Source organism: Anoplolepis gracilipes, chromosome 1 (assembly GCF_047496725.1).
Source record: "Anoplolepis gracilipes chromosome 1, ASM4749672v1, whole genome shotgun sequence".
In the NCBI taxonomy this organism is placed as follows: domain Eukaryota; kingdom Metazoa; phylum Arthropoda; class Insecta; order Hymenoptera; family Formicidae; genus Anoplolepis; species Anoplolepis gracilipes.
This window is the reverse complement of record NC_132970.1, coordinates 12,365,232-12,386,845: the sequence shown is the minus strand read 5'-3', so window position 1 is coordinate 12,386,845 and position 21,614 is coordinate 12,365,232. Positions and strand designations below refer to the sequence as shown.

General features: G+C 36.3%; 1 protein-coding gene across 2 annotated transcripts in view; it reads right to left on the bottom strand.

Moving 5' to 3' along the window:
• Ten-m (teneurin transmembrane protein Ten-m) overlaps positions 1–21,097 on the bottom strand; it is a 575,864-nt gene extending 554,767 nt beyond the window's left edge. The window contains exon 1 of one of the 2 annotated variants that reach the window (XM_072894545.1): positions 20,150–21,097. The gene's annotated coding sequence lies outside the window, so the exon portion shown is untranslated. Of the gene's footprint in view, positions 1–15,757; positions 16,852–20,149 lie in introns of those variants that run through there. The other variant, XM_072894550.1, reaches the window with a different exon arrangement.
• Positions 21,098–21,614: the final 517 nt, after the last annotated feature.

Genomic DNA, 21,614 nt, shown 5'->3' with positions numbered 1-21,614 from the left:
AACTTGGCGTACGCGCCCGATAAATGGAAGAACGGGCGCTTGTTCTTCGTCAGCGCACCGACGAAGTGTTTCTCAATGAGTTTCTCCAGAGTTTCCTCTATCGACGAGATTGATCGCGCTCGTCTCTCTCTCTTTCTCTTCTCTCGCATCCTCAAGATGCATACACGCGAATCTGCCAGTGTGCGAGCACTTGAACTTGGTATCTCGTTGGTGGCCTTTATCGCCGTCGCGTCGTCAAAGCACGGCTAAAGCCTAAACACTCTAACGGTGGAGATAACGCAAGCGTAAAGATGTACAAGCTCAGAGGAAATTGCAAAAGTTACAAGCTTGTTGCGATCAAATTAAATATATATTTATGCTCAGACAAGAGTTCAGTAAATTTTTATATGTAGTCTTTCGTGCCTTATATATGTAGTTCGTCTCTCGTAGAGAATAATAATATATTAGAGTATAAATATATATATTTTGGATCATTTCAAGTTTTATATTATTGAAACGCACATACAAATATATAAGAGTTATTGTTTTTTTTTTCTAAGATCTTAAACTTTTGTTAAAAATTAAATATTCCGTCGTTTTTGAAATCAATAAGACAAATAAAATTGAATTCAATGTGCATTCATGAGCATTAGATTCCTCGATAATAGATATTATTATTCTTTTACATACACGGAGAAAATTTTATATTAAAAATTAATATGGTGTGTAGCAGTTGCGGACCATAAAGACCATTTTAAAGTAAAGTGCTATGTAAAACTATAACAATTATGTCAATTTACACAAGTTTTACATAGCACTTTAACTTAGAATGATCCTAATGATCCACAGTTGCTATGCCCCATAGTAATTTAAAAAAAAATTCTCTCCGTGTAGAGTTTTATTATTAATAATGACATATTTATTATTAATAAAATTAATGATGTATAATTATTAATATTATTTTCATTGCCGACTGCTATCAACCGTAGATTGGCAAAAAACGGAGAGAGTATGCGTTTCATTGAGCTCAGATCGGTATCCAGCTTAGTTTTCGATTATAGTACAGTTTGATATTTTTTGCTCAAGTTTCTGTATTAATTAAGCAAGAAAGGTTTACAATGAAAGGCATACAATAATGACTATCATTGTGTTGTTAATATTTTATTTTTTTGTATTATTTTTATATTTTTCTTTTTTGATATACTTTTCATTAATTTATCAAAATTATAATTTATTAATTTTATTACGTTATGTAATATATCTATAAATAATATCATTCTTATTTTATATTATGTTATGTTACATTATTATTATTTATATTAATTTTTATATTTATATTATTTTTTATTTAAATTGTTTTTTTATATCATTATAGCTTTATTTACATTGTTAAATAAATAGATAAATATAATTATAGCAATAAAAATTATGTAGATAAAAACAATATAATAACTAATTAAAACTTATATATATATATTATAAAGTACTATTATATAAAGCTTATATTCGTATTAATTCAATAAAGCTACACGTTTTATAATTTTTATTAATGATGCATGTGCGATATAATTATGTAGAAAATAAAAATTAAATTTTAAATACTTATTTGAAATGTTTCATGTGATAAGTGCTAAAGCATATTAATATGCAAATAAGAGATAATGAAAGAAAAATAAAAAAATATACATACGTAATGTGCAAAATACAAAAATGTGACAGAAGGCATGCGATGGCATTTTATGGAGAAAAGTTCAAATAATCTTATCTGCATTATATCTCGAGTAATAGAGGATGCTAAATTATTATACTGACTGACGTCTACGTGATCTTACTTTTTAACAAAGTTTTTTTTTTTTTATTCTAAAGATGTATGGCTTAAAAATTCTCATTTTTTATAGGCACGGAAAAGATATGACATAATACACTTACAGATGTAATATGATTTTTTTCTCGCTATCGATTCGATCTCAATTGTCAAAAATTACAATACCAGGCGCGATAAGATTGGAAGGTAATATACCCTTCTTGCGAGCATGAAAATTTTTAGGCGGTCGATCGACGAAATAAAAGGAAATCTCGGAAGGATGCAATTTCCCTATCAAATGGCTCATAAAGTTTTAACACCCTTGAGCCATGCGAGTTCACGGATGAAATAATATGACTGTGTTTCTCAAAAGTGGCTCTTCTATCTTCGACGGCCTTGTCGGCAAATTTGTTCGATTTTAACGAACATGAATCATGAAACTGTTCTATGAAATTCTTTATGAGACCGAGAAGAACTATTATCGCTACGATAATTTTTTTTTCTTTTAAAATATTTTTGTTTTTCGATCTAAGAGCTTCGATATAAATATCTCTAGTATACAAAAGCGTCGTCGAGGAATTTACATTATTTATAAATAGTATCTGTAACTAGATATCTTGATGGAAACTGCGGTCGTGTGATAAAACGGCTACCACGATTCAGTCGGTACACGAGTTAAAAATAGACACTGCGGCTTTCGTAGAACGAATGTCGGAATGCAAATCAAGCGGGTGAGCGGGCGCAGCTCGCTAGGAGATTGACAAAGCGACGCAATCACGATCCACGGCGGGTAATTAGTTAGCAACGCGCAGTGAGGCTTGATCGCTTTCGATTTTTCTCGCGCGCACCGCTCGTTAATTACCAACCACGATCGATACCGCCACCACGAACGCGTGGCGAGATCACAGCAATGTGATACGACTAATTTCGCCGTTGCGTATCGCCTGCGCACGCGCGACTTATTTTCTACGGTTCTATAATATATGTATAATAGGCTCCGTGTGTGATAAATTTCAAGAACCGCGTATTAACCGTCTTATTGTTAAATGTAAAACGTGCAAATCGCGATTACGTTTATCAATTTCGCGGATAATCGCACCGTGAAACTACATCGTAGAGCTAATCTACAGAATTTTTATACTCCATTATTTTTACCCCTATATATAGTGATATTATGTTATAAAATAAATTCCCCGGGAAAAAGGTAAATCATTCTAGAAAAAAGAGATTAGAAAAATGTGTTGAAAATTTTAATATATACTTAAAATATTAATCTATTTACTACTTACTGATATAAATTTTTTAGTAGAAGGTAAAATATAAAAAAAAGGATTTGTTTCATCCCTTTTTAGCATAAAATGTTTAACTGATATATTATGTTGAAATAATGTGTCATGGAATATATAAAGAAGGGATAAATGATGATTTAAAATATGGAATTATAAAGCTGTTTTTGAAAAATAAAATTAAAATTAAAAATTTAAGTCTTGTTTTTACTTTTATCTTTGCTAATTAATAATTGTATTAATAATTCTACGTTTATATTTAAATTGTATTAATTAATTTAACTATATAAAAAAAACCAAAATGCCAAATATCTAATAAACAATATCATATATTTTATATGTTAAAAATTTGAGCTCTAATTCACATCTTATATAACGATTTTTTTCCGAAATTCCTCCGAAATAATATATCGCATTCTAATTTAATGCAAATTACGTTTTTTGAATATGCCGCTTATATATACTGCATGTTAATTTTCTTAAAACAATATAATTTTATCAAAAAGAAAACACAATTCCAAGTTATCGTAATGATTGCAAATCGCATTCACAAGTAAATTGAATTTCAAATTAGAATCTCATTTAAAAACTCTTCTTCAATATAACTTCAACTTACTCCGTTAATTCACTTAGTCGCTAGAAGAAAAATAGTTGCTCTTATGTTCAATTACCATACGCGCTTTTAATCTTAATCCGATCCATTCTTCAGTCTCATTCAACCGCCGCGCCGTTGCTATACATACTTTTTCATCGCAGATTGGGCTTCACTCAATCGCGAGAATATGGGCGATTGGAAAACGCCGATAAAGTTTCACGGCGTCAATTTCACGCTGCCGTATGAACTTTATTTTTAGGTAGTGAAACCGGCGTAGATCGCGCATTGGAATTATTTTTTACTACCAATATTTTCTACATACGCAGACACGAACTTGCGCTCGCGCGATCTTTCCTCCAGAATTCTATTAAATTTTCTCGAGTTATGAACGTACGGACACCTGGTAATTATACATATATATATTTCATGATTTTTTTTTTTGCGAGATAGAAATTTTATTCACTTCTGCAAACATTTTCTGGTATAATTCATCTGTGTCAGTATAAGTAGAAAATTAAATAAGCTTCAATAGATAGTTTATGATATTGTATCAAATATCATAATTGCGATCATGAGTCGATTATCTATAAACATGAACTTGCACATTTTGCATTCATAAAACTCTGTTATTAATACTTTATAAATATTTATAAATATTTTAAATATAAAGGACTCTTATATATTATTTTCATAAATTAATAAATTTATCAGATAATATATTTATAATTCTTCATCTTACAGTCGTCAGCGATGAAAATCTATACGATTGAATTGAATTTATTAAAATTACGAACGTTTACTTTTTTCGTTCCTTCATGTCACTTTTACTATTATGAAACATAAGATTTTAATAAACGACGAATACTAAGTAGTTTTCAATGCATCATTGTACGAGGATCAAACGAGGATCGTCATTCAATTAAATTTTCATCTATCGTATTATTAATCTGCCAGTTCACCCGCGATCGAGCACGACGTCTTGTTCAAACAAGCCAATCAAATATCTTTACCACGAGCTATCCCACGGGACTCCACGACTCCTCGCTTCGATAAAACGTCATAAATCACGCTCTGACGTGCGCAAGATCGGGAGTATTTATTAATTTAACCGAGACGGCTCCGAAATCCATTATGGGTGGTTACGAGGCAGAATACGATTAGCCACAATACGCGTCCTTCATCGGGTTGATGTCGGTCGACCATAAACTACCATCCACGCACAAGATTCTCGGCCGAGAGTTTCACTGTCGAAGACGCGGGCAAGTCATGGACCCCCGCGTGTGCTCGATATATGGATTACCAACTGCGCTTGATGCACGATTAATAATCACCTGTCCCGCTTCTTCATCCCACAAGGCGATCGTATTATTCAATTCTATTGGCAAGTTGCTCTTATTCACAAACTCGTATCTCGAGATCAATAATTATCAAAGATAATAATAAATCGATAGTACATTTAAACAGGATATAATTCTTTATAAAAAAATAATTAAAAATGTAAAATAAATTGTTTTCACACTTATATTCGTGTTTTCTAGAGAATTAATTTTGACAATTAATAATTCATTAAAATTCTTTAAAGTTTAAATAATTTTCAATGAACAATCATATTATATATCGTCAAGTGCATCTCAATATCGGTTGTTAAAAATAGAAAACACAAAAATACTCTATTCAATAAAACAATTTAAATTGTTAAAAAATAATTATATTTAATATATAAAAAAGTATCATTAAAAAATAAATAATTTTTAATTTTTTCAATAAAATGTTGCAGTTCCTTTATATGTATTTTGATAGCAACTGTCAAGGTGAATTTGATAATAAATCGGGATCAAGGAAAATTGACATGCGGATGAAATTAATTAAGATTCGACCATGGAAGAAGAGTTAATCTGTCGCGACTATGTTCAATGAGAAACGAAAAGTGAGAAGAGCAGAAAAGGACGCGACAAAGGGGTAACGAGAAGAGAAATACATTTTTTACCGTTTCTACGCTAGTACCGATGCGGATTAACAGGGAAAGTGGATAAACCGGGCGTCAAGGGCTGCGTACCAGCAGTACGAAGGGAGAAAGGGTGCGTACTGCCAATAAAACCAGCGAGGAGAGGTGGAGGGGGACGGGGGAGGGTGTCAGTATATCACGTGGCTCTGGCTGGTCGTGTCCAACGATACAGTCCAATATATTATCCAGATAGCCATGCTAATTCAGCTATAGTCCCCGCCGGTTTGCGCCTGACCGAGCAGCCTTCGTGTGTTGTCACACGGTTGTTGCTAGCGCTGCGCGTGTCGTTGTTTCTCACGCACACGCGGACGCGTAGATACGCGTAGTTTCGTCATCCCGACGGATCCAACGGAGGTCTCTCTCTCTCGGCATAGTTGTCCAGCATGGCAGGGATTTCAGGGGGAATGCATTGCATCCTCGTTACACGGTATTATACGATCGGACGCGAGACAGGAGAAGATTACGTCGCGTCGCGTCCCGTCGCGTCCCGTCGCGTCCCGTCGCGTCGCGTCGCGTCGCGTCGCGTCGCGTCGCGTCGCGTTGCGTTGCGTTTGACCGGAACGAAGATCCTCCCGTATATTCTAGACTAGTCCATTAATAGGTTTATTCTTGAACGATTACCAATAGCGCGATGTGGCTCCGATATCGGGGAATGCAGAGCGCCGATAACGTAATAAGCCGATTTTGCGGCTGGTGCAAGCATACGCGATTATAAGACGCTTAACGCGCAGCCGAAAACAATGACTGAAAAGACAATGACACGAATATACATACATTATAAGTAATCAAGTGCCATAGTTGCCTCTGTAAAATTCTGCAATTTTTCTTGTTTTTTTTTTTTTTATATTTCACTGATTTAAAAAATAGTCTTTCTATTAATCTATGTACTTTAAGTATATCAAAATTTTGACAAAATAGGTATCTGTCAAACGTATAAATATTGTTTAAAATACTAACTTTTACACTAGTATCTAATTTTTGATAAAAAAATGTTTATAAGTCAATCTGAATTTTTAAATTGAAATTATAATAGAATAATTTTGCATCAGCGTACGAATTATCGTCGCAGTTGCGCTGAAACTGCGCCATTACACCGCGTTGGAAAACCTGTCGTTTCGTTCGCTTTGAACTCCTAATTGAAGGTGCTCGCACGTAACAAAGTCCGGAATACAATTTTGCCGATTTTGGTGTGTTGCGCACGAGAACGTGGACGTTATCCAATTTCGTTGCTCCAACGTTCGCCTCGTATCGCCTCGTATCGAGGGAACTCTCCTAGAAAATAATATTACACCACGTTTTGTAACCGCGAGAAATGTTTCGCAAATTCTCATTGTTCATATTTATAAAACGGTCTAGCTTTTAGATTATTATTTCGCCAAATTTCCGCTTTTAACTTGCACAACATTTCGTGTTCAATTTTTAAGTCGAGGACACGAGAGAAAATAGCGGTTTAATAGAGAGAGTTTTTAAAAAAATCCTATATTCCTTTTTTAATATATAAAATATATATTCAACGTACAATTTTAATTACATAACGTGATTTTAATTTAAATATTTGCAAAAAAAAAGAAAAAAGAAAAACCGTATAACTGTGTTAGCATTTAATTAAATTATTAGCTTGACATTATATTAAGAGAGGAAGAGATATAACTTTAGAAACACCGATAGATTCATGAATTGTTTTTCTCTCCCTCTCTTTCTCTCTTCCTCTTCTTTGCTCTCTTTCTCCTCTGGGCTTTCTCTCTCATAACATTTCCTCAACCTCCGGCTTAAAGGAATTAGCGCTCGTAAAGCGACGAAACATCCTCGTGTTACACCTGTCGTCGTGCAGTAAACTGGTTCCGACGGAGATACAGGCGCGTTTGCAACGGTCTCAATTAGCCCGGCTTCGCAGTTCGTTAGACCCTTTAAAACCGGTTTGCAGCGCTAAATGTTTTCAGTGACGGGAGCGCACACACGTCCCCGGAAGACGCATGCACGGAAGGATGAAAAGCAAGCGGAATGAAGGAAGTGAACCAAGGTCGTTTCCAAGTGAACGAAATTGCGTAACGCGAGACATCGAGGGGCGGTAACTAGTTTAACCTGTGAAATTTAGTACGGTTTATCTCGCTGGCGTGAAAACTTATATTCTCTTAGACGTTACATTAAGATCGTATTCCGTGACCTCGGACAGAGTGGTAACGAGTTAGCATAACAGGTATGATACGATGATATTTACGCGCGTTCAATGACGACATTGCTCATTTAATCCTGCCACATGCGTGATGTTTATTTTGCAAATAATTATATTCGAATACACGCACAAAAAAGGCTATAAAGCACAGAAAACGTTTTTCCCAAGCGATGCGTTTGCATGAAACACCATGCATATACTATAGGAATAGAAATGGCTTCTTTGCTATATAAATTTTTGTGTGCCCATTAATTTTTTACGATATGCATATAATTAAAAAGAATAAAAAGAAATGTGTCTCTGTGAAAAGCGGTGACTAATGGCTGCGCTATTGTAGTGACGTAAATAATGGAAAATTTCGGCATAAGAGAGAAAGAGCAGGAGAGAGAAAGGGAAGAGAATCGGAGAATTGACACGCAAAATGACCCATTAAACGAGGTGGAAATAACGTCTGTGGAAAGTTCGTCCGTTAGCGGCGGTCGAAGTAATTAAACTGAAAACGTGTCAAACGGACGTTCGCCAACGTCAGCATTAACGAACGGCGTCTCTTTCTCTCTTTCTCTCTCTCTCTCTCTCTCTCTCTTTCTCTCTTTCTCTCTCTCTCTCTCTCTCTCTCTCTTGCCGCAAGCAATAAAACTTCATAAACTATTTCATAAACACAGATAGTGCGAATCGTACGCGCGGATCGTATCGATATAATTTATTTTTCTCGCTTATTTCCCTGGGGTCCTTCGCCATCCCTCGTGTAGATATTGAGACTTATCCGAACGATAGTCACGCTTCCCTCACATTTCCCCATACGTTTTACTCCCTTTTTTTCAAAATGAAATATATTTATTTTTAAAAGAGATTGCATACACACACACACGGTGAGAACTTGAGTTTCTACAACCGAACTAGTAGTTTATGGATAAGTGATTTGTAGATCGCATTTTGTAGAAATACTTGTGAGTATAGAAAAGTTTGTTGGTTTTTTCTTTTAATTTCTTACATCAAGGTACCATAAGTAGTACCTTTATTTTATAAATGCAAATAATAGTTGTGCAGTTACCTAATATAGATTTCTACATCATGTACGGTATATATTAATAATTATCACGCATAATTATTGTATAAATTATTTAATAAATATTTGTGAATTTTTTTTCGGTAAATTTCATAAAACTGATTAGGAAATATTTCAGTAAAAATCCTTACATATATTTCCATCAACAGATACTTTTTTTAAATCTGCAAAGTTGGAAAACTTTGAATATTGTATATATTGTAAAATTAAATCGAGATATTTAAATAGCCTTCCAAGATGTATTGATTTGTTTCTAATTGTAATAAATTATTTATGTGCGACTTTAAAACATAATTTACTAAAAAGTTCCAACGTAACAGAATATGGAGGAGAGGAAGAGCTTGGCAAAGAAAAATTCGACAATTTTGGGACGTTTGATTTAATGCGTTAAATAATCGAGACGAGGCTAAAATTTTTATGCGACTCACGCAGATTTAGTGTTCGCAATTAGCAAATGCAGACGCAGGTAGACGCGCAATTAAACCAGACGCTGATAAAAGCACGTAATGCGTAATTCGTGGAACCATCGAAACACGAAAAATTCTACGCGAAAACAGCGCGCCTCCCTTCTCATTCCCCTTAACCAAGTCGACGATATTGCGTTCCCCCATCACGCAGAATTCTTAATTAAGCACGCTACGATTTGCGAGGGTCTTTGATTTCAACGATCGGCCCTTCCTCGGCAATAAAGCCGCGACTTAGCTCCAAGTTGAGAGAACACGCGGGAAAGAACCTGTCTCTCTCTCTCTCTCTGCCTTTGTCTCTCTCTCTTTCTCTCTCCCGACGCGCGAGCATTTTCGCGCAAAAGTTAAATCCGCGCCGCGTGCTCGAGGGCCACCTCGAGCGTACATTATTTCATTAACCGTGCTTTTCTCATCGACTCCTGCGCCGCCGACCTCATCGTTACCACCACCTTCGCAGAACGCCTTGTTCCCGGCACGGAGTGAACGGTGCCAGGGACATGGCCGACGTCGCGTCGGTGTGGTAATAGCATCGCAAGAATGAGACCAAGGGGTGGGAAGGAGAAAAAGAGGAGAACGCGAAGGATCGGGCCAGGGCGGTCGCTCTTCGCGCGCTATCCCATTCTAACCGGCTTTCATATTAATTAATTTGCTCGAGAGTTTTAACGACTTATTGCACTTCAATTAACTCATTTTAAATTGCATAATCCGCGGAGAGGCTGGTACCCGCGATAAACCACTCGCTCGCTTTTGCACTCTATAAAGGAGGTGGTGAGATCGATTGATATGTGAGCGTGTAAATAAAACATAGACATGATTTTATACACGTTGATTTTAATGAAAACTAATATTATGTCTCCGTCATAATGTCAACGTCAATTAAATTTCAAGTTAGGCCAATTATCATTAAAGTTAATCGGTTGGTTTCCAGTTTGATAAAAATAAAAACCGCCAAGATTTGCAACGATTAATATTTTGAATCGTGACAACTTGGGTTTCTCAAACGTTGCAACTTTATAGAACGAATCGTCTCTCGAAAACTTTCTCGAGATTGTAGCTATTGGTGTCAATATTTAACTGTAAATACGTTTCGAGCAAAACGTGCGGCTTTTCTCTTGGTCATTACCTCAAGAAATGTAGCGCGAAACACGGAATCAATAACTTATTAGACTTACACGTGGGGAGCCGAGAACGGATGGACGGACAGACGGACAGACGGACAGACGGACGGACGGACGGACGGTTATTCAACAGATCATGTGCGCTACAATTCCCGGAAACGTTTCAAAAAGTTGGAAATCGAGACGGCTCCCGCATATAGAAAGTCAGAACCGCCGGCAGGATGGCGGACCGATCTGAAAAGGAACGAGCTCAAGTTTGCCGGCGGGAATGGCTCGGGAAATCCATCCCCCCTCCCCCTCCGCCTTCCTTCCCCCCCTCCTTCCCCCGCACCCGAGTAGTTCCTCTCGTACCTCTCGTTTTGCGAACGAAGGACCGATCCGGCCCGTAATTACAATCCGAACAAAGTTATGCCGGATCGGAGCTGCCGCGGGGATGTGTCAAGTATTTAATCAGCGCTCGGGTCGAGTCTCTTCGTATGAGAGACAATGGACGGCGGCCAACTCCCTTTACGGGGCTTGTCCTCCTCAACCCCGTCGCGACATAGCTCTCGCTCCGTTGCGAACGCCCGCTTCTAGTACGGATTGGAGGGGGGGGGGGCGATGGAGGGGGGAGGAAAGGGAGGGAAGGGTGCAATTATGTCGACCTCATTTCGAGGCAGCTTTACTTATCTTCTCTTCATTGTACTCCGTCCGTCTATATCTTCCTCCTTCTCTAACCAAATGCCCTTGCATGCCCTTCGTGTCTATCTCTTCTCTCTTTTCGCGCGCGCAGTCTTATCTTTTTTATGCTCCATGCTTTCTGTGTGGTCCTGCAGATATATATATATATATATAAATTTTTCTTTTTTTTCTCTTTATATTCACTACATTCGGAATTAGTTTCGTTTCTAGATTTCTAGTGTATAAAGAGAGGAAAAAGGTTTGCGTAAACTTTAAACTCTACACACATTACGTAGATTGCGATCTGTGTTTGTTATCTGAGAAGTTACGGGAGCACACGCATACACACGACCAATTCGAGTCTACTTGCGGACGGCGTTTTTACGACGAAATTCCGAAAACAAAAGTAGCTCGGTGGTATTTCGTTTGTAATCTTCGGTATCTGATCGCGCGGAAGGCATGCTCTACCCCCTGCAATCCGGTACATCTACCCCTTGGTATTCGCCATCTCGATATACGGCAGTGACGTCTGTTCCTCGAATCACGCGCGATCCGTACAAATTCCCAAGGTGCACGCAAGCTGCACGTCAGTGGCTTTCGCAAAGAAATCCGTAAATAGCTGTAAATAATTATGTATAGTCTCTTCTGGATAAGCGTTAATTTATCTTCGCAAAGTCTCGACGACAATATTATCCAATGTTTTATTAATGATAGAAGATTATTAAGATTCCGAAAAAAAAGAGCGATTACATCTATCTTAAGAAAATCATGAGAGATAGACATAAAAAGACAAATTGTATTTTCTTAAATCGTAAATCACTTCTATATCTACATAAGACAATGCGTTTTTATACTTTATTACTCTTTATCTATTTCTGTAATTTATTTTAAATAGAAACTCTTAAATAACTCTTTAAAATTTTTTAGAATATTTTATAAAACACATATAATCGAATTATTTAAAGTAAAGAATGTTTAATAAACTTCAATATTATTCAATATTAGAACACGAAATACATAATACTTACAAATCTTTTAATTCGTCCCTTTTTATTACTGTATTTTTAACATTTCATCTGAATTTCAACTGCCTTATAACATAGAATATACATAAACAAGCTTAGCAATATAAAAAAATATTAATTATTTAATACTTGCTCATTTTAATTATTAATAAATTTCTACCAAAGATTTGTTCTACCCTTCTACATTTTAATTAATTTTTTATCTTCACACATCTATAATATAATATATAAAATATAATATATATAAGATTAAAGTGTTAATCCATATTATAAGCATCATAAATATTTAATAATCTAAGGAAATTTGGATTTATTGGATAGCTTCTCTAAAAAAATAAAGAAGTATACGTCTGTGTTGTAAGCAAGCTGTTAAATCGGAACAATCTGCTTATAATCGCGAGTCACCCTCTATCACGTATTTTATAAAGCTATAATATTTGATACAATGCCCGATGCACAATGAGGCACTTTACACAAATCCGCTGGAAATGAGCACATTAATAATATTACAAAATATATTAATGTTCGTGCTTGTGCGTTCGAAGCGTTTTATAACTATTTCTGATGAATGTAACGTGCATGGAATATATAGAGCGTAACAGCGCATTGGTCTCCCCTGTGTATTGCTCGTGTGCGGTTATACAAATGTGGACCAACGCACTCTAAATTAAGGTTTAGAGTTGGTACAAATCAGTATCGAAGTTATGAGTATACATAGACGCACACATACGCACACACACACACACATACGTGCCGAGCTGGTAAATCTAAATCCCTTGCGATTGTCTGTCAATTATTTATGATTGGCGGCAATTTGTCCAATCGAGAATAAGCCCTTTCCTACTCGATAGGGTTTACCGGCTGCCATTCAATGTTTCGGACTGTATTATCCGTTTCTCTCTTCCTTGTATTCCTCTCATTTGTGGTACGCACAGACGCGTGTTTATGTCAAAAAATTCGAAGAAAAATGATTAAAATCGTATTACTCAGAATATATATATATATATATATGTGTTTGTAGATTGCACCAAATGGAAACGTTATCAGAAACACGAGGTATATGCCGGTGTGAGGGGCACATATAGTTTCGATAACAAATGCTACGATATATTGAAAATTCAATCGGGGTCACGGAATTTCCATTTAAATTGCATTTTTGCGCGAGATATAAATGTATACTGCAAACCTAATTAATTAATTCCGACAATCAGTCCGCGATTCTCTTCACGAAGAAATAGGTGTTACAGGCGGAAGGGTTGGAGGGGGGGGGGCAGGGGACAATTTCAATAGACGTTGTACTACAAAAAGGATACGAGTTGACAATGTTGCAAAGAGATGATATTGCTGCCATTTCCAGCGAACTAATTCAAAAAGTTAAAGCAAAACTCTTCTAGTCCGAAAAAGAGAAAGTAGACTTTTTCCAACTTCATTCCAACGTGCGATAAGCAACCGCGCAAGAAAAAAGCTACTCGCGTGACACAGTATACAGTAGCTTTTATCCAAGCTCTCCTTATACTTCAACGTAACGCTGAGCTCATCGACTTATCTTACTTTTTATTTATTTTTCAGTAAGCTCGCAATTAATCAAACACAGTGTAGCCGAGTTAATAACCATTTCCGATATCCTGCCGATGAAATCGTATAAGTTTATATACCATAGAACTGAATGAAATAATTTCGTATATATCGAGTTTTCAACGAAAGCGCTGCAGCTCGGCATTAATTAAGCGAAACGAGGGAATTAATAACAACCAACTTTCGACGCGTTGAATTACGCACGCTTCCCCTCGTCCTCCACCCCGTCGCCCCTCCCTTGGGGTACACTCGTCCGACGCGTAATCATCGTGACGATCGAATCCTTTTTTTGTATCCGTCGAAATTTATTTGCGTGATGTTTGCCTAACAAGCCGTCGCGTGACACACGGCCTTTATAGGCATCAATCGGAGGATCAGGGTTGAGTTTTTATTCTCGCGTAATATTCACATTTATGCGCTCCTCTCTCTCTCTCTCTCTCATTCTCTCTCTCTCTCTCTCTCTCTCTCTCTCTTTTTCTTTCTCTTTTTCTCTCTAGCTACTTAGTTAACTAAGTTTGCCCAAAAAACTAACGTCGCGTGCGACTGTGGTGAATTTTCTGTCTACGTGACGCGGGAAAAAGTTTGCGCGCCGCAAGTAAATTAATTGTCTGCGCCGCAAAAGATCTAATTAATTTTGTTGCAAATTATATTTTTGCTTCTTCTCATTCATATCAAAGTACGGTAACGCGACTTAACTACGTTAATTTAAAAAACGAAATTTTGCAAAATATAAATTTCATTGGTGACAACGTAAATTCTACCTCGAAATAACGGCTGCTGGATTCGCGTGTCTTATCAAATTAATTAATTTAAAATTTATCCACAGTCGTTCGCATTAAATATTATACTAATTTTTTTTTTTCGAGAGATGTTAAAAATGCACGCAACGTATTTCGTTGGATTTTTCGTAAGCGAAAATTGCGAGGGAAATTGCAAACTTTGGCAATCGATCGGCGCGTAAATAAATCAACCAAGTTCGCGGTTGAATAGTCAACATCTAAATTCATGTTTCGGCGAAGTTAACGCATATTCGCGCAGTTTGAATTTGTAACCAGCGAATTATATCGTCGCGCATATTAATTGAAAACGCCGTTCGCCTGAGAAAGACCGCAACGATTTCTACTTTTTTTCTATTATCTGGTCTCGCCACTTTGCTACATCCTTCCGTCTGCCATACTTCTGCTTTGTCAACTGTCTTTTCTATCTTTTTCCCGCTCTCTTACAGGCCACCCACGACTTCGACCGGCCCTTCCACTCACGTCAGCTTAACGTCACTCATGTTCGTACGGCAGGTCCTTTTTGTCGCGCTTTACTCTTTCCGCTTCTCCTCTCTGTCTTTCCTCATTTTTCTTTTCAGTCTTCTTTCTATCCTACTCCGCGTGTACTATTTTAAAATGAACGTTTGAACTAACGGTATCCCCGACAGCTGGGTATTGGCTAAATGCCTGTTGTATATTTAACCGTATTATCATCATCTCCAAGACTTAAGCTTGACTAATTAGAACTAAATTAGACGAGATAAATTAAGCATTTTTGTAGCAGAATATATACAAATTTTACATTATATTAGATATGTGTGTGTACATAGTTATTATTCAAATTATTATACTATTATTTTACGAATATATAAAAAAAATAAAAGATATATTTTGTCTAAAGATTATATAAAATCTAAATTTATATAAATTCTGATAAGAATCATTCCGACAGATATAGTATGTTATAGTTACATAAATTATTAGACTTTGAAAATTTTCTTTTTCTTTTTTAAATTACAAACCCTACAAACAAGATGTTATTTACAATCCAATATCAAGAATAGATTGTCTGACACAATGCCAGCAACACTTGTTGCTCATTTGGAGATGATCATAAACAATGAATAAAGTAGCCATTGCTACTTTATTGAGATAATCTTTCGCTTCCCCGATCAAACTTCAAACGTTTGCTTCACAACGTAAAACGTTTCTTACAAATAACATAATAATGTTGAAACTAAAGACTCACCAGTCTCACGTGTCTGGCGCGACAATTCCCACTTCGGAGGCTTAACTAGGGTCTGTCTCCGACCGTTTTTTCACGCCCGTGTTCTCTCAGCCTCTATAACTCTCTCGTCACGTCACGTTCCAACTGCCTTCCCACCGTCCCCGGAGTCTACTTTACACAGATTGCACTGCACGTCACAGTCGTCCTTCTTCAGCCGTCTTTCCCTCTTTTCGCGTACAAACTTTTTAACAATCGAAAAATGTATCAAAGGGCCCGCACAACGCGGAGCGATATCGATCTGACATTAACGCTTCTCTTTTGCACTAAATCAGTGTCCGTTAATCAGAGATCGAGAAGCAGGATCGGCCGTTCTCGAAGAAGCCTCTGGATGAGCCTCAAAAAAACTCTGAGCTCCTCGTTCTAATCTGGTGACCAAACATGCCGTTGTCATGTGTTAAGAGGCGGAAACTGTCTATTATGAGAGGTTTTCAAAGTGTAAACAGAAAAATCTCAAAGGCGCCAAGAGGGAACGTGGCGAGATTTCGCTGGTCTCGAAACGTCGGAGACCGTTATCGGCGATTATCGGGGCCACGACAGTTCAAAATTTTCGGAAACAGATTTACGAGATGCGTTCTGAAATTCGGGATTCTACGAGGATTCCACAAAGGATGCGTGTGTCCTCGCTGTATCTCGTCCGGTCACGTGGCGGCGAGCGCCACATTCATTGATCGCGAGCCGACCTTGGTGGTGAGCCGGTGACGTACGAGCTGTCAACGATGAGGTCAATGCATGCACTTAGGTCGCGCGTCAACCTCGAGGATATTCTCCTCGCGTCACCGTGACGTTCGCAAGCAGGATCGACGCGAGAAAAAACGGCCTACGTAAACAGGTGGTTCGTTCGTTCGCGTGCGAATCGTGGGGCCCTCGCATTCGCGTTAGGGCCACCGAGACCACCCGCGTTTTTCTCTTTCCTTCTTTATTTCTCTCTCTCTCTCTCTCTCTCTTTCTTTGCTTTCGTCGCTCGTGTTTACGCTCAGGACGAGTGCGTTCTCCAGAGCCCACGAGGAGGAGGATATACGTCCGTTCGCGAACTGTTCGCCAAACGTACTGAGGAACCCGGCAGACGGTTCGCCGGTGACGTTGTGCCTCCGCGGGTTCGATTCCCGGATGGGCATGCGCCACGTTCTGTGCTTTCGGAGGGAGGTTGCCGTCGCCACCGCTACCGTCGCCGCTGCTGCTGCTGCTGCTCGCGGAGATGCATCCACCACCGAGAGGTGATTGCCATCGGTGGGGTTGCTGAGGGCCACCTTGCTTCTCGTTCTTTGCCTCTTCTCCTCGTCGTGCTGAACTTTGCTTTTCATCGACATCTTCGTCGATTCGACTACCGTCGTATATTAAGTATGTATGGGTATGAATACGGATCGACTAATTGCAATTAAATAATGATCTTTTCAGAGACCTGTAGGATATGTCGCGACAACTATATTTTGTATCATTTATTTTGATGAGATTTTATCGTTGTGACGTTTTATAAGAAATCGATTAGTTATCAAATTGTCATATTTGTCATCTTGCACTTTCACAATTGCACTTAATGTTAATAAATTATATTAGTAGAGGTATTCTCTATATTTATATTATTTATTTATATTATTTATTGCAGTTATATAGTTTCATATAAAAATTGCTTTCTATGCTTTTATTAATTCAAAATTATATTTTATAAAATAAACTTTATACAATGCACATGTAACATGTATTCCTAATAATAAAGTAAACAATTTACAGATTTCATGCAACGCATCTCTTTTTGAAGCTATATTATTATAAATTTGACAGTCTATTCGGTCGTTTTCATGAAATGTCTATTTGTTGCGAGGTAACAGTTCGTGAAGCGAAATGGAAGGTAATTACGACAGGCGCACTTGTTGCTCTTGCTGTTGTTGCCTTCCTGCTGCTATTGCTGTACATACCGTATGTTGAGTATCATACGCCTTCATCATCTTAAGAAGATATTTCATAAATTTATTTTTATTTCCCTATTTACGTATTTAATATATTTAATTAATGTACAAAAAAAGGAGAGATAATATATATAAGTAATTTATATATTAATGTAGTTTTAAGATAGCTAATCTTTACTTGAATGAAATTCGATAGCAATAAAACTCTTGTCTTATTCGACGAAGTTTCCAATAATTAAATTTTCTATAGATTTCTCGATAACCACATCATTATATAACGCGGGTAAAACGGGAGAACCGATGTGTGTCCGTCTACGGTTGGCAGAAATGTAACATGTTATTTATTTACATATCGTGTTTATATCTAAATATATCGTCTCGAGAGTAGAATACACAACACGTGTAGAGCACAGAATTGTATTGCATTCCTGCGCTTGTTCGCCCCACGTAACGTTACACATACTCTGTAATGCATGTTTCATTATGCGGGCGTTGTATTGCTGTGCCATAATTAGTAAGCTTAAATGTAGATATTATTCACGACACGTGATAGTCGTACGCGCGATAGGATGGGCTTCGAAGAGCAAAGCGACGCGCATAATTGATAGTCTGTGTGAGAAAAATCGCCCACAAATTCTCCTTTTATTCGCGCATCGAGCTCTTTCCAATTCCATTACCGTTTCAACCCTCATGTCTTACAGTCTCTCTGTTCTTACTTATACGCTTTTATTCTGCAATCAATGATAGAGTCGCCTAATCAAAATCAAAGCAAATAAAATGAAACTCTTATCGACAGCTATTTCAAGCAAGCGAGTATTGAAATGCATCTAAAGTCAAGAATAAAAGCGATTATTTTGTTATGTCAAATAAAAATTTTTTTTTTTTAAATAAATAATTATTTTCAAAGAATTATAATTGCATTAAGAAGATAAATGTTTTTTGCTTAATTGTTCCTACGAAAGAAATAGGTAATGCCTTTTCTCTGGCACAATATGCCACGATATATCGCTGAATAGACCATTACCATCTTTTCTAACAGACACACGTGCGTATATTTCTTTATTTCTCTGTTATTTTTCAAAATATCGTTATATACTGCACCCATGTGACTATGCTGGCATTAATATACGTCATGGCTATGTTTCTTCCAAGCCCGTTTCCAACAGATGATTCCACTATTTTATTTTCTTAAACTAGATCGCGAAAGAGCTTTGATTATACCGATTCTCTACTCGATCACACGATCACACTTTATAAAATACAACAGCTGTTGTAGACACACGTGAATTTTCATGTTGCGTAATCAACGAACGCTTATCAAATTTCCGTAACAACCTTACGACGAACAATGCGGGGTCTCAGCTGGCTTATAACTTTCTAACGTCTCTTAGCGAAATCTCGATGAACGTAACTCGTGAAGTAACGTTAGCTTTTAACAGCGGCATTCGTGCGGTCCTCACTTATGCCTGGTACGTGAAGGCATATGTCGACGTTTTCATTGGTCGATCGAGCATGAATTTAGACGGTGCCCCGGATAACCCTGTAGATTGAGACAATACGCGGCAGAGTCGTGTCGCGTTGCGGTCGTCGTTGCGGAAGGATATGCAGGTTCGCGCCACGGCCGAGAGAACGAGAAACCTAGTTGACTTGGCAGGTTGATTACGCGGCGGCAGGTGTCACGCGCGCGCCAAACTTTACCAAATTTCGTCCAACCGTGCGAAATATCTTACGAATTATGAGTAAAACAGAGTTTGCGTTCTTAATGTCGATATTGCATTTAAGTGTGTTCATGAAATAAATTTTTGATTATTTTTTAAATTTATTTTGCGTGTGATAAATCCGGGACTAATATATGTCTTGAACAATTATTTAAGAAATGTTTCGAGGTCAAAATAAATAAGGCAATTAATTTTTTTAAATTCAGCTTTTTTTCATAATTAAATTTAATAAATTCGGGAATAATATATATCTTGAAAACATTTAAGAAATATTTGGAGGTCAAAAATCAATAGGGTAATTAATTGTTTTAACATACTTTACCTTGCTACAAAATAAATTAGCATTTCTATACTTTTCAACTTTATAAATCCTTAAAGAAACTACTTCTTAAAATAAAAAGTTTTAACTAACTACTTAACCATATTATTACTTAACCATTCGAAAATTTTCTTATTAAAATTTATTGCTTGAATTTAAAACAACAAATTTTACTAGATATATTTGAAATAGATCTATTTTAAATTTAATTTAATTTCAATTTCAATTTAATATAATTTATAATAGTATTAAATATTTGAAGTATTTTAAAAGAAAATCTAGAATATTTTATGTTATATACATTTATTATATTACGATGTGTATGTGTAAAATAAATTACTATTGTAAAGATATCAAATAAATTTTAACTATACAAGTAATAATTAATAAATTCACAAAAATTATATATTACCTCATAGTTCCTCGGCTCTGTTGCTTTTTCTGTGCTATTTTTTTCTCTGCTATTTCTTCATGGCACTCGCATGACAAAAACACTTAATTACAATCGCGCGCGCACTAATCATTAGAATATGACAATCGCATGGCACTTTACTATTTTAATACTTTCAACGTTATTGCGTTTTGTTACATATAAGAGACACATTTATAATACATAATTGATAAAAACATATACTAAAAAAATTATTAAGAAAAAATGATAATCGTGTGGCGATTTTAAAATATATTATATAATATTGCATGCTACTACAATATTACAATATTACAACGTAATACTGCATATACGATATTTATTATGCGATATTGCTACAAAATATACAATACTGTGCGATACTACTATTACATGAATTAATGATTAATTGAAAAGTAATAATTGCGAAAATTTATTAATCGCGCGAATTGATAACTGCTGATTATAATAATTACAGAAAATAATCGTTTTCAAGAGAGAATACGACACACATACTGTTTCTTACATTCCCGTTTGAATCTCCTTGCACGAATAACAAAGTCACGATGATGTATTACAATATGTAAACAATAATACAACATTACGAGAAACATGAAAGGCATGTAGAGCCAAGCGCCAGATGAAAGAGCGCAAATAAAAAAAAGCAAACTTTATTTTCAGACGTTTCGATCCATTTTGGATCCTCTTCAGTGATAAAAAAAATTTTTTTTTTAGAGAATTACCCATGCTTTCGCAATTACATCAAGTTATAACGCTGAGTCCCTCAATGGTTTTACACTATATAATTAAAAGTAATGGTGCATGCTCAAACGCATTCTCGAGGTCAATGCCATAATAGCGAGAACAAAGAAAAAGAAAAAAGAAGAAAAAACTAGAGGGAAATACCTGTGAGCAACGCGAGACAAAACGCACGCGACCGTCTCACGCCGTGTCAGACGCACAAGTAAACATGCCAATGATCCGAGAGCTGTTTATCAGTCGTCGATAATAAACTTAACCTTCAAAGAGAGGGGGAATAACAAATAAGTCAAGGTCTAAATTCTAAAGTTGAGGCATCTGTTCTATAATATGTATGCGTGGTTCAAATACTCCGTATCTTCTTTTCGATTCAAACCATTCTTTTGACGTCTGATAAACAGCATCTCTGATTCAAGTCTCTTTTTCAGATAGGGCTCCTCATATATAATATCATATATAATAACAAAGTCGCGATGATTTATTATAATATTAAACAATAATAATCATGCCGAGGGAAAGACGATCATGTGTCAGTTAATCCATTTTGTCATCACGAAATATATTTAACATAGTATAAACTATTGCATTCAAAATATAATTTATATTTTAAATATTTCAATTTATACGTAGAAATATATAATGAATTAGTACATGTGAAATATTCTATTCTTTAAAAAATTTCAAATTAATAAACGTATCATCTTGTTAT